The following is a 12909-nucleotide window of genomic DNA, read 5'->3' as shown; positions in this document are numbered from 1 at the left end:
AGTGTTACAGTTCCCTCATTAAGAGGTACTGGAGTTAAGCAGGGGGAGTTGAACTTTCCTCTGTATTAAAATAACAAGTGTGGGAGACTAAGAGAGCAAACTGGAGTAAGGGAGTTCACCTTATAACAACAAAGACTTAACATGCAGTATATCAAGTCTCCTGAACTTTGTCCTGCTTGGTAGTTTATCAGACAACCAAGATGAATAAAATAGCAAAGAATGATTTAAAACTATCCTGATTTCAATCTTCTGGCCTAATTTTCAGCTTCATTCTTTTTCTGTTCTATCATTTCATTGCTGTGTGTTCCTGCCCCTCAGGAGATGTTCACAGTCTTAGAGTTCAAAATAACAGATACCATTAGTGAAATAAAACACAGTGAAGATGGATAAGATGTAAGGCAGGAATTTTGCTAACCTAGTGATGATTTCCCCTTTTTCAGCATTGTATCCAATTTACACTAAAAAAGAAACATCTCAAATAGTCTCCACTAATTCTTTTTGTTGATGTTAACAATACTTAACCACTGTTAAAATCCATGACAATATATCTGTGGCTTTTTGCAAACAGCAGATAATTTTCAACCCACCAAGACATGAACAAACTTTATAATATGAACTGACAAATTTTATAGAAAGTCTGAATGAAAATTGGAAGAGTGACATTTCAGTTCACAAAGTTAACATCAGCATATTATGTTTGGGGGGGGGTTGGTTCCAGAAAAAGAAAAAGACACCACAACTCATAAGACCAATGTTCAACCTTGCTGAATTACTTAGAAGCAATCAGTCCCAAAATAGTTTGCCCTGGAAAAAAACAAATGATCGCAGTCTTGATGTTGAAGCAAAATCAAGACACTGAGAAACACTTCTGTTGATTACAGCTGAATGCAAGTAAGTCAACGAAGATAATTATGCAGTAAGTGAGCAATGGAACTGGTGAAACTTGGTTTCACAAGGAATTGTGTCCCAGGTTCTGTCCTATTCTCCTTGGGAATTGCAGCTCCTTCTCGTATCTCCTACTCTTTCTTTCCCATGTGCTCAGGCTCTGTTACAGCCATGCATGCACTGACTGGCTCCTCTAATATGCACAGATTGATTAGATGAGTATATCTTCTTGGTTGAGCTGTAACAGTCATTTATTCACAGACATCATTAATTCAAGGTTTTATAAGTATTTTTGTGAGGATAGTAAAGTGTAGAGTGGGATACTGCAGTTTATGAAGAGAAAATATACACAGTGGTAGAGAAGGGAAAAGCTTGAGCAAGGCACCGGTTTTCCCAGCCAGACCCTATGCCTTGCTAATGGGGCCTGCAACAGCTAGCAGCTGCAAGGGTCCTCTTCTCTTCTGCCATCGAATCTTGAACAACACATGGGGACTTCATATCTTCGTGTCTAAAATGTGCCATGGAGTTAGAAGTCGGTAACAGAGGCATGATGAGCAGACTAGAGCACAATCTTAATCACATCTTCTCTTCCAAGAAAACAGAAACATTTTGCTCCGTGATACTCCCTCAATGCTTGGAATCACTGTTTCCTAAACAACTTATTCACTTGTGGGTTAGATAGGCTAATGTCTGGGCTAATAGCCAGAGTATAAAGAGGAAAAAAGCAGTCATGCACTTAATTTTTCCTTCCTAAATTATCTGCTTTTTGATTTGTCTTGGTGTTTCATTGTGGCAATTGTATGGCTCTCCAAGTACTTAGCCCTGGCGTGCAATGTTTCTTAAGAATGTAAATTACTTGGATCAGGGACTTCATGCTTCTCTATGGCACCTAATACAATAGGGCATAAGAGTGGTTTTAACTGCTGGATACTACAGCAACATAAATATTTAACTGTTACTCTATTATCCTGTCTGTTTGAAGTTTGGCCCATGTAGATCCTCTCAGCAGTCTGCAGGATCTGTACTGAGGAGGCAAATTAATATGTTTCTCCAACAGAACAAGAATGTATTCTCCATTGCCTTGGGTAACATCACCTGATAAATTCATTGCAGGCGCTTCCAAACGTATTGTGTGACCGGACTTATCTGTGGTGTAACTAGGAAAAACAGAGAAATTTTTAGCCTGGATGCTTGACCTAGTAAATTCTTACAACCTAACATAAGCCCCAATTCAGCAAGGTACTTAAGCACATACCTAAATACCCACATGAATAAACTCAGCCACACTTTTAAGTGTCTTGTTGAATCTGGGCCATTACAGAAGCTGAACACATCAAGCAACTACCCACATCAAGTTCCCGTAAAAGAAAATTGATTTCCAGAGTGTATTCCCTCTGGCTGTTAACACTGAAGAAGAGTGAGTGATAAAATTTCTGCTGCTTCTTCTTCTTGGATAAAGGCTGTGCATGTACTTGCTTTCACTGAAATATTTTCTCTCTGGCATTAAAAATGATTTGTGAATTTTGGGAACTAGACCAGATAATGTGAAATAAAGATCCATGTTTTTTGGTACTATTTAGTCCCTGAACCTTTCATAATATCAGAAATAGTCAAATAGGAAGATCCTAATAAATATATTAAATAATGAAAGAGATGAAAGTTAGTAACAGGAAAGCCTGTTGGATCTGGTTGAACTTTGTGGCATGTCTGTTTAAGTGGTTTTGCAATCTGTGGACTAGTCCTACTTTTATATGTGGAGCCTACAGCTTCAAGAGTGAGGAAACACTGCTCTGGAATATAATGGTCTGTTAGCCAGTGACTGGTCAGTATTTTGATGTGTGTTTTGTTGCTGTTTTGAAAAATATCAGTGCACCACAATTGCCTAAGTTATCGCTTACAGATGCTTCATGGATGCAATACAGAAGACTCTATCTGTAGATCAACAATTTATCATACATTCAGAGATAAGTGGAAATTTGGACCACAGCCTTTTTAATTTTTTTAAGGTGACTAAAGTTCTCTCTTGAAGTACATTGAGTGCTATCTTGGGATTTATACTAGCACTATTGTTCCAGGGCATGAACACAGCAAAATCACTGCCTTTAATGAAATGATTATTTGCAGTGCATTATAAAATAGTCTGGTTATGTGAAATTGTTAATTCAGAATGCCCTCTGGCTGGAATCTACAATCAAACACTATTGCAGTGTATATGATCAGAAGGATCATCACTTTACTACTACTAGGCACAGATACAAAAAAATATTTTGACTACTAGCCACGAAGGAGTCAGAATGAATCCTCAGAACATTAAGTCTTCTGGATATCAGTACTGAGAGAAAACATCAGGCTTTTAAAATTATATTTTTTCTGACTCAGTTTAGTCTGATCTGCATTCACCTGCCCATCTTTAAAAGTGTCTCCAGGTAAACCTGCTGCTAGATCAGACAATAGAGCTATTCTAACTTGTACGGATCTCAGAGAAATCTTGCTATTCAGCTGTGTAGACAAACACTCAGTTACCAGGAATGCAACAGCACTATTATTGCTGGTTTATCTGCATTGTGATAGTGCCTGTGGACTGGGGGATCATTATACTCTGTTCTAGCCAAATACAGTAACATGGCAGTCCCTTCCCAAAAGGGCTTAATCATCCAGTTAAAGCAATGATTTAATCAATGTGTTGAAAGCAGTGATGATAGTAAAAGAAAAATCAGTCTGCATGGTTTCTTATTATACACCATTTTTATATATAACCCAGACATAAAAAGCTAAGAGATATTAATGACTCTTTGAATGGGATGATAGCTTGGTAACTTCAGGGCTTTGATAAGAAAGTGACCTTGTGGATTATGTATAGCTGTAAATGACTGCCTGAGAGAGAGGGTGAAATGATTTGGACTATAAAAATTGCAGAAAACACTTCTTTTCCACACTTCTTCAGTGGAAGTTCTGTTGCTTGGATCTCCTTGGGTATCTCTAGAGTGGCCCAAGCTATATCTATGCTTTCATACTCATGTCTGTGAACAAAGTCACTCTTAAGTTAGTCTTTTATCAAAATTTTCAGTATAGCAATTTTTTATGTAGGGCATAGTCAATCTCCTCAGACACCTAAGGGTCCAGAAGTATCTCCTCACTGGCAGCCAAGACAGACCTCATTCCTTACTTCCCTGGTCTTAAATCAGACCTGAAGGCTTCCTCTTGTACCTCCTTATTGACTTACTGGTCTAGGGAGACCATTCCTCTGAGTGACTTTGTTTCTGTGTTGAGCACCAGTAGCTATCATTGACTTTGAGAAACAGCAGCTTGAAAAACTGGACTACTGTGAGGCTGAGCAAGGACTTTGATCTCAGCTTGTCAAATAGTGTTCATCTGTCTTATTATGAAACCTGAACACATTACTTAGTTTCCCATTTTACAGTTATGCAATGTTTTCTTATGACCATTATTTGAATCTTCCTCTGAGTTGTGAATTAAAAGGTAATGCAAAGGTAAGATCCATTTCACAATTCCCAATGAACGGGAAGATTTCTGGACATGAAAGGAACTGGCCTCACATTTTTTGGCTGGGGACTCCTGAAACCAGATGGTATAGATTTTGTACCTAAGCTTATTCAGCGTTTACTGCTGGCTGCTATATTAGTCCTGGCAGCTGCTTGAAAACCTCCTATCCCCCTGAAAATTAACACCTGGTTTCAGAAATACTGAAGTACAAGTGATGGAAAAACTATCTAGCTTCATAAGAGGAAAATTCATGCATTATTAAATGGAAATTTGTTAGCCAGAAGTAACTCCTCTTCTAGAAGAAGCAAAAGGTAAATCTACTGAAAAAGGTAACCTTGTCTCATGGAAAAAATTTCTAAAAAATTAACAAATTTAAAGTGTCTGTAAACATATTCAGATAAAGAAATATTACTATGCATGGTTTAAATATTTGGAAACTAAACATGAACTTAAACAGTGTTATCAGACTTGGGCATCTATCTCCACAGACCTTAAGTAGTAATTCAATGTTTTCAATCTTGATAACTCTTATACCACGTTTGTTATTAAGTATGTCTGCAGGTGTTCAGATTTAGGGTAACAGTTTGGTCTTAATGTCTTAGAATCAGTTACCTTGTCTGCAAAGTGAGGATCATGATTTCTGTATCAACTTTATTGTAGTTTTGTGATGTCTAGATACTTGTTTGTAAAGGTCTGATAAGTGCTAAAGCCATCATTGTATCTGTGTAGGGTAAAAAAGGGCCTAGATCTTACAAAAGGATTGAAGCACCTTCAATTTTGCTTATTTCAGAAGGAATTAAGAACCATTCTGGTTTTTAAATTGTTTTTAAAACATAAACTTAGATCAGAATTAATCCACCTCAATCTTAGAAAATAAATAGATTTTATGTACGTGAATGTCGAAGGTCTCTTTTTGAAATCCTGTTTCCCTAAAATCTGCATATCCTCCTACTCCTGCTCAAGCAGTGCCGCACACACCTCAAGGCAGCCCTGACAAACCATCAAGTGCAATGAATGCCAAGCCCATGGAGCTCATGCCTCAGAGACTGCAAAGATTTACAGGTTCCTGCCTATGGGGTGTTGTTCCTTTTATATACTCCAACATTTTTTCAGCTGAACCTGCAGTTAGGGGGAATATGAGGAGAGTTAAGGTGTTATTGGTGCCTTGAGGGTGTGGGAAATTCTCCTTTTGTCCTTCTCCTTTCCCCTTTTTGTCTCCTGCCCATGATCAACTCTCTGCACCTCAGACTGTCTCTAAAGATTTTGACAGTGCAGTATGCACTTCTACCACCTTTTTTAGGCAGGTAATAGAAGACTGTTATATTTTTTGGCTCCCCACGCTGCTTCTTTTGAGCATGTGGGCACCCACATGTCAGGCAGTGACTTACAGAACTTTACACAACTTGATTTTGAACTAATCACCTATTTTTGACTGCTAATATATGTCATTCAGTTAAGACCTCAGAGAGCTTAAACACCACCATTAAATTTACAGTCTTTAGTTTGCAAAGTTGAATGTGGTCAAAATCATGTTTAAAATACACTTTTGCACTACAAATCAAACTTTTAGATAACTCGATAGGAAAAACACATGCTTTTTCTTAATAGCTGCAATTGCTCTTCCAGCTGTGCAATATGTCCAAGTACTGATACAGGGGTTGGTGTTTGGCTCTGCATCTGCTCACAGAAGACATACACATTCCTGAGTTGCATTTGAGCACACTGTTTTACCAAAATGGAGTTGAGCTGCACATGAAAGCAATAGAGAAGGTAGAGAGTGGTACAGTTTAGTAGGACATATTTGCAAGAATGCCTCTCCAGCACTCTTGTCCTTGCACTCCACTATGAACTATGTTTTCTATTTTGGCTTTGACATGTGAATGAGTGCTAGTGCTCAGTCCATGTTTTCCTTGCCAAACATTTTACTGATCTCTGGGGTAAGTGGACAACTACTCATGCAGCTATTGAGGATTCTTTTTTAAACATTTTTGTTGTGCTTCATTTGGCAGTCAGTGGGAGAAGACATCTTGTAAAAGACAAGCTGTCTTTATTTAACATATTACATAGTGAAGATATTGATTTACAAAGATAATAGATGCTGAGGTTGCAACTAATCCTCCAGAATTCAGAAAAGATTCTGATTCTTTTGCAGACTGTAGCCTTTATTTGAGTAACAAGAACAACTGGTTGCATTTCAAAAACAAACTTTATGAACAAGAAATGCAAGACATGAATGTGTATTAAACTTTTATCTCACTAACTTCTGAGCACATTGCTTTATAGAACTGTATGACCTGAAAAGGTCCAAGTCTCTGAGACACCAAATTAGATGTCATGTGCGTTTTATGTCTTAAGCTATATTTGTAGCTTTGTTTGCATCTAAGAGGAAAAACTAAGTATATGAAAAAACTACTGCAAGTGATTGGAAATCACCTGATAAAATCTATTAATATATTTCCTGATGGGAGGAAGAGTTAACCAGGGAGTGGAAAAGTTAGTCACCAGCAAAGTATCCTCAGTATCCTCATTGTATTTTGCATAGGTACAGGGTGAGAACTTTGCTAATAATTTTCAGATTCTTACTAAACTTTAAAGATTGGAGGAATATTTGGGATCACATGATGCTCTTCATTTATTGAAAAATGTATTAAAGTATTAAAATTTCATTTAGATTTGGAAAAGGATCTATACGTTCTATCTGCTTGGAGCAATGGCTTTCAGGAGGTACCATAAGGAGAGGCTTTTTTGTTCATGTGTATGAAGATTTGTTGACCTTAGCAGGTAACAGACAAATCAGTGCTGATAATGGAAAAACAGTATTTGTGATATTAATGCATGTATTTGGTTCCACTGATGTATGATATGCCAGAATACAGGTAATACTGTATAAAACTACATTAATCATCTAGTCATGCATATAGCAATTCATATCCCTCATAGGTTCAGTCAGTCATTTTCTATGTGTAATACACCACACTCATATATCAGAGAAATGCTAGAACTGGAAATCTGCAATCAAATCTTCCCAAATTCAGAACTTCCAAACTCAATCTCGTACTTTGATATGAGCAGGTATTCATGGGCTCAGAATGCAGAAGTTCCCATTTAATTGCTAAATTCAGTTGTATATACATATGGAACAGCGTCCCCAGAGAAACACAATCTAAATCAAAGCTCTGGATCCAGCCACTGCTGCTAGAAGAATTCAGATCTTCCACATGTACAGCTATACAAATACATACAACACATTATCCCATGAATTTATGCTCATACCCATAGCCATTTACTTGCAAGTTTAATTTTGTGCTGTGCTACTGCGCTATTGTTTCCCATTGGAGTAAGGTAAAGTCAAATTTTCAAATAAAACAGATTCCTGGAAGATTTAATAAATTTCTTATCCTGTGCTTGCCTCCTGACATCAAGCAACTCTGAGCGTCAAACAGCATAATTCTGAGCTCTGCTTAAAAACTGAAAACAATTTAGTTCCACAGTTGATACTGTCTAAACCAAACCAATGCAAAGCAATGAATGAAATTGTTTACAATGGCTGAAGTGCAGGGCAGTGCCTGTGGACCAGACTCTGTATCCCTGATTGCCAACTGGTACTTTCTACTTACTCTTCTGTATGATACCTTTGTGGTGAGTACATTTGTCCTGGATCAAATGGGATCTTTAGTCCATTTCCTCCTTAAATTCTGGGAGAAGACTGCATTCCCCACCTCCCAGAAGCATGTCCCAGCCACCAGGCTATGGACAGGCAGAGACATCTACTTCCCATTCTGCCTCTTGAAATACTGTTGCTGTAGCAAACAGCATGATTGAGGACTAGAAAGAAAAAGCACAAGCAGCTGAGATCCATGTTCTGGACCCTGTTCCTGGCTAGTTGGAGCACAAAATAAAACCCAGAAACAATCCTGACGTGGACCAGTCTCCTTTTCGAGTATGACCATTGGGCTTTTCTAATTTTGACATGCAACTTCTTGTTTAGGATGTTAACTTTCAGCCCCACTGACAAACATTCTGCAATCTTTACTGCATTATTCCATGGCTACAGGTACAGTATACTAAACCAGAGAAGGGACAGGCACAAAGTCTGACATGCAATAGTAGTAACTGCTCTGTTCATAGCATGAGACTAGCAGGCACAGCTCTGGCCTCAGCCAACAAGCACTCTCCCAGACAACTCCTGGACACAGCCCAGAGGATGGTGCGTGGCAGGGTTTGTCCCCAAAAGTGGGGACTGACTAGATCACCCTATATTTAGGAACAAGAGAATTTAGCCATAGGTACCTGAGGTATAGCCTCTTGCTCTCAGACTCAAGACTAGGCCTAACATTATACTCATAGGTACAGATCTAGCCTACAAGATCAAAAAGGAGAGTCTTATTCTGAATGAACAACCAGATTCTGCTGTTTGGGTCTACTGAAAGCAACTGACTCACAAATAAAGAACAGATGCAAAAAAAAAAAAAAAGAAAAAAATTGATAAGTAATTCAAGTTGTCCTCTGTTCTGGGAATCACAAAGAAAAGCAGTAAGGCTGTGAACTGTACATCAAGATACTGATGCCTGTGGCTTCTTTATACAAACATACATATTTCAGGACCATATTTCAGGACCCTCACAGCTGAAGGCAAATGAAGATTTGTCATGCACACATAGAATTCACAAGTGTAAGAATTGTGGCAGAAGGCAATTGTTAAATTTATTTTGGAAATAAAAATCAATTTACTTCTTTGTAAAAAAAATGTAATAGGCAAACCTAATTAAAGTGCAATCCTGGTAATTATTGAAATCAGTAAGAGTTCTGAGTTCACAAGGCACCCAAATTGGATTAATCTGCTCAAAATATAATGTTACAAAGAAACATTTAAAGTCTATGCATTTATGAACATGTGTTCTATGGTATAATTTTGTTTAATCTTCAGAGGCCTCTCAGAGGCCTCTAAATTTAATCTTAGACAAACTGGCAAACTTTTGCCTGACTAAAGAATGCCAAATAAAGCCTAAAAAGGGATTGTTAGGATCAGAATAACTCGTTGTCTCCAGCTGCTTTGTTCTGCACTGCTATTGTAAAGATGTCATAAATTCTGCTTAATTGGAGAGTTAAGTTAGGTTTACAGCTGTTTTGCTTACTTGTAGCACTGCAAAACAGTTGAGCATACCAACGAGTATGTGCCTTCAACCGAATCACATTTACACTAGAACCCCTCACAAAAGAACTGCGTCTCGGTCTGGCTTTCCATGTTCTTATATATGTTGTTTGTTTTTTTTTTCTCCTGATGGCTCTCTTCCGGAACACTTTGCACGTAAGAGTAGACCTAGCAATATCACTACATCATCAGATAAAAGTGGGAAGAATGCCAGAGTGATGAAACATGTCTTTCAAATCAGCAAATATCTTTAGACCAGTTTGAAAAAGATGCTGGGAAAAAAAAACATCCTGATGTCAAGCATAAGCATATTTTTATTCACTCCTCAAGTCAGGGCAGCATTCAGTATCAATGTATTACCATTCAAAAAAAAAAACCCAACAAAAAAACAACTGAAAAAGCACACACCTGCCACCTTTTTAGGCAAAGAGCTGCCTTGAACAGCAATTTTATGTTTCCCTCTGCATTGTTTAATGCCAGCATTGAATAATTGGTTTGTATAGGGGCAAAGTGCCATCAGTCCGGATGGTATCTAGCAGCAGCTTGAGACTACTGGCCTGCTCTAAGGGAACTGTTCCACAGCACATCTGGAAGATGGTGCATCACTGGTGATATTAAGGAGACACAGCCCATACTCAGGTGAAGGTACTTAAAAACCTTATTTACTATGAAGAACATCACTGTACACTGAAAAACCAAGCTTAATCTTTGCTAATATTCAGGCTAGGTAGTCTAAATATAAAATACCTATCTGCAACACCTGGGATAAAGGTTTGAGACCTTAGAGCTGACTTCTGTTTCCCAAGTGTCAGCTAACATTATAGCATGCTCTTTCAAAAAAATCTTGCATTTGTGTTATGATTCCCTCTGTGGTTTTGTGGGGTTAGTTTTGTTATAATTGTATTTGTGCTGATGCAAGAGGTGTGGCTTTCAGTTTGAAATACGCCTTCTTCTTAGCTTTGTGGTACTTAAGTTACACTACGTAAGCTCAGGTAGGTAGCCTGATTGTGTCTAGAAAAACAGTATGGCACCTCCATTTATTAAATCAGTTCTACTACATACTCTCTTTCCACGTACATTTCTGTTTTAACAGCAGGCTTACACAGTAGTCTAGGGTAGATGAAGAAAACTTGATATTGCTTTTCTTTTCCACAGACAACATGGTTATTCTAATGTTAAGGCTCCAATGCAGTTTCTTACAGCAGAGAGCAGCATCTTGCCTCTCTGCAAGGCCACAGCTACAGCTGCTATCTTTTGGTTTTATTAACCTGAAGCGTTACACCCTCGCTATTTTTCTTTGTGTCAAGCACTGTTTGAAGAAAGTGTGTTTGTTCTGTAGGAAAAGAAAAAGATTGTATCAGCAGTTGTTTATTTACAAAACTGTGGTCAAAGTTAATTTATTTAAGCAATACTTACTGGTGTTGTTTTACATTCAAAGAAGTATACACAGTATCTTTCACTCTGTAAACTACCACTTCCATTTCATCACATTTGAAACTGCAAATGTTATCATCCCCAGAAGGCAAAATGCTTCTAAGCTAATAAAAGAATTTTTAGCTCAATGGATAATTAATGTTTGAAGCCTCTTTCTATATACTATATAGCAAGATACTAAAAAACCCTCCAAACCTACATTCCTAAGAATAAAATTTGCAGTTAACTAGCCAAAAAGAAAAGGAGTTAGTAATTCCTATACTTCACCATATTCTCCGAAGAAGTATTTTTCCTTTGTCTATGCTACAGCAGCAGCAATTTTTAAAAATTTATCTTTTTCATTTAGGTACCTTCAGAAAGCTACTGATTCTCAATATAATCTGGATGGTTTCAGATGGTTTTATATTTTGCTTATTATTGTTGTTTAAAAAAGGTGTTTGCAAATTTGAAAAAAGCATGACATATTCAGGAAGATTTCTGTGTACTCAAAAGGAATGAGAGCGCTTCTGTAATGACGGAAACTAAAGAACAATTCTGTCGTTCCCCAGAGTGTTTATTCTTTACTAGTACAGAACTAACATTAAAATTTTCAATCACTTTTTTCCCCAGAAAAATATATAGTTGAACTCTATGCATCCCACTCTTGATAGCTTGTATTAGATTAATTTCTTAACATAATTTAGAAGACCAATGATTTTATGTCTGCTTGCTAAAGAAGGTGGATCACTGAGGAACTATTTGTGGTAAACTGTTTGGCATAAATTATACCACCTCATTGTCAGGTGACTGTATTTTCCTTTTGGCAGTTAACAAAACCTCTCCACTTCTGAAAATCTGCATGGAAAAAAATATATTCTGATTACAGCCGATTCTGAATTACTCATATTTTGTCTGAAATGTTCTTTTTTAACTTCCATATAAGCTATGATGGTAAAAGAAATAAATAGAAAATACTGCAGAATACATACCAACTTTGTGCACTAAAGACCACTCCTATTGCATTATAGGTGTATTTCATGCACCTGAAAGCCAATACTTAAATTCTTGCTCCACTATAGACGCCATTCTTCTTTTTTCTATTATGTTCACACATAACAATGTTATGGCTTGGCTTCTGTCACACAAAGTGAGATTTAAGTAGTCAGCAATCAATTTACCTCATCTGAAACTTAACCAGTCTGCCACTTTATTGGTTCTCTTTCAATTCAGTTTGCTATAATCCATCATCTGGGGCATCAGGGCACATCAGCTGGCAGGCAGGCATCCCACTGGTTATCAGCTACTGTTTATTAATTTAAAAAAAAATAATTAACTGCATTTTTGGTTTTGGCCTGAGATATACATGTGGTCAGTTGTCCTAATTGACTTTAACGTTAACAAATATGCATGTATGTCCCTTTGTTTTAGTACATTCACATGGCATTACCAGGTAGTACCAGGGAAGAATTGGACATTTTTCATTTACAGTGGCCTCATGACCACTTCCTCCACTATTTTAGGAGAGCTGTGGATTATCGACAATCAGAAACACCAGGAACAAGCTAAATTTTATGCTGCAGGAGTTGATCTCTCAAATTGGGATCACCCATTTTCCTCTCCGGCCATGGCCAGAAAACTGGTGGAAAGATGCATAGCTAAGCAAGCTATTCTGTAGTACATCATTCAGCACTTCAGAGCTGACATAACTTGAAGAAAGTCAGTGAAGAGGTAGGAGAAATACTGTTGCATATCAGATTTCTAGGGGTTTCTTTCTGACTGAAGAAAAAGTCAATGAGGAAAAAACATGGTCCTTGTGGGAAGTGAAAGCTAACGTGTCTTCTAGTGGGGTTAAAAGGTGTTGCTACCCTTCATGTGAAAAACAAAACAAAGAAAAAACATTAGGCTCAGGCTTTCTTGCGGTCAACACCTCTGATCTACTCTTCCTGACAAATACA

Source organism: Strix aluco, chromosome 3 (genome assembly GCF_031877795.1).
Source record: "Strix aluco isolate bStrAlu1 chromosome 3, bStrAlu1.hap1, whole genome shotgun sequence".
Classification (NCBI taxonomy): Eukaryota; Metazoa; Chordata; class Aves; order Strigiformes; family Strigidae; genus Strix; species Strix aluco.
Note: the sequence above shows the minus strand (reverse complement) of the source record.